Here is a 2661-nt window from a genome sequence, read left to right on the forward strand (position 1 = left end):
TAGATAAGGCATTATTGGCACTCAGGGTTTTGCAATCTTCTCCGCTGCAAATCACAGTCAATTTGTAACAAGGAAAGGCAACTTCAGTATTGACATGTTCAAGACCAAATTGCACAAGCCATGAATTTGGCAGTAAACTTGCATAATTCTTTTTGTTCTGTTCTTATCCTTCTCTTGTAAATGAATTTGGCAGTAAACTTGCATAATGCACATTATTAAATATGCCCTTTCAAATTTTAAATTTATCAGTCATCCACATTCCCAAATTAAGAGCACACATACACAAATAAAGACTCAGAAGTGCCCCCCAAATAAATAAATACAATATCACTGACTAAAAGTATTAGTAGGTTACCAGAATTTCAAGAAAAAGATACCATCAGTCATCTACATTCCCAAACTAAGAAAATGTATAGAGAAAAAATCTAGACAACAAAAGTGCAATAAAGTATCAAAATTGGCAGAAAAAAGATACCAAATGCTTTCTCCTTCTCACAGACATTTGGTATACAAGAACACTAAAAGCAAGAAATTTTTAAAACAAGCTACCTTATCCATATATGAAAACAAAAGTAAATAAATAAATAGAAGGTCCAAAATGACTTGAAACAAAGTTTGAGAGGAACGAGCAGAACTAAGGCATTAGGGAATAAAACGAAAACGAACCTGTGACAGGCTTTTGGCGAGGAGTGAGAAGTAGAGAAAGAGCGAGGGCAAAAACAGAAGTATCTATTAGGGGCAAAAGAGGAACGTTTAACAGGGGTAGCGGTCTGGGTGGAGAAGACCATTACTGCCATGGCCTCGGAGCTCACTACTGCCATGGCCTCGGAGGCTGCTCGGCCTACAAGCTTCCTGGAGAGAGGAGAAGCGGCCGTTTTGATACACCTATGCTTTCAACGCTTCACCGTATAAAAACAAAAAAATGGATTGCAAGGCCAAAGGTTGCCGTCGTCGACCCCTGCACCGTAGAGTCGTAGAGAACCTACACCGTCCAACGAAACTACGAAGAGCAGAGAGAACCAACCGCCCACCGCCGCGACGTAGCCCGTCGTCCTCACTGCCGCCGGCGAACCAAACCTAGCAGAACCCTGACGGTGTATTGGTGTCAGTATAATGCTATATAATGTTTTGACTTGTATCCCATCAAAACAGATTTATATAGGCAAGAGTCTAGTTAAATAATTATACTAGTTATTTTTTCTCAAAAAAAAATTACTATTAATTATTTAGTACAATCAAACCAACCTGGGGGCCTTAATATATAATATATAATTTATAATTATATATTATTAGGAAAAATTTTACATTAAAATCAAACGAAAGGGTTTTATTAGGGTTTATTCGTTGTGATAGTGAAGGGATGGTAATTAAGGCTGTCAAAATGGGCCAAAGCCCGCGGGCTGGCCCGCACCCGTCCCGCGGTTGAGGCGGGTTAGGGTTATGAAAAAATAGGCCCGCGAAAATGCGGGCCTAATGGGGCGGGCCAAAATTGACCCGTGACCCGCGCAGGCTAACCCGTGCGGGCTGGCCCGCGAGCTAAGTAAAATATATATATATATTTATTTATTTATTTATTTATTTATTAAATACTCCTAATCCTAAACTTAATCCACCCAACATATTTAATAATGTTTTGAAATGAAATATTGTTTTGTGACCGACAAACCCACTATATTTTTTAAATATATATTATTATATATATATATATATATATATATATATATATATATATTCACATTCACATTCTGTGAATATATATGTTGGACAGTCACACACTGTCCAACATATAAATTCACAGAATGTGAATATATGTATATTGACAGAATGTGAATATACATATATTCACAAACTGTGAATTATATATTTAAAAATAAAATTTAAAAAAAAAAAAAGATGAAAAGCCCGCGGGCCGGCCCGCGAGGTCCGCAAATCCGCGCGGGGCGGGTTAGGGTTATACAAATTTTGGCCCGCGGGTTGGCCCGCAAAAGCCCGCCAGAAATTTGGCCCGCGGTGGGGGCGGGCCGGCCCGCTTTGACAGTTGGTAATTATGAGTCCTGAATTATAAGAAGAAGAGCGGAGCAGCACACGCCATGTATGCACACAAAATGGGAGGACTCAATGACACTGCTCATCATTTTTTTTTTTTGAATACTACTAACTCTTTTTTTTTTTTGAATACTACTAACTCTATTACAATGCAATATCTGTTCATAACTACTTTTTTTTTTTGAATACTACTAACTCTTTTTTTTTTGAATACTATTATAATGCAGTATCTGTTTATAACTACTCCACTGAGACTCGAACCCACCACCTCCCATATAAAGGGAAGGGTATGATGCCATGCTCATCATAAACATAAAAGGGTTTAAGACGACCAAACGCAGATTACGTAGCAATTTTATAAGATACTACCTTCGTCTCATTTTGTTTGTCTGGTTCGGTTAACGAGCCTTAACTGAAGTTATTTTTAATTCAATTTTTTATAATATTAAGTTTAGTATTAGTATATAAAATTTATATATTTAAAAACTACATTAAAAGTACTATTAAATACAAAAAATCAAATTTAAAAATAATTAAAAATTATTAAAGAAAATAAGCAATGAAGAAATAGTTAGTTTGACCAATGAATAGTAAACAGGACAGGTAAAATGGGAC

This window comes from Ipomoea triloba, chromosome 13 (genome assembly GCF_003576645.1).
Source record: "Ipomoea triloba cultivar NCNSP0323 chromosome 13, ASM357664v1".
Lineage (NCBI taxonomy): Eukaryota > Viridiplantae > Streptophyta > Magnoliopsida > Solanales > Convolvulaceae > Ipomoea > Ipomoea triloba.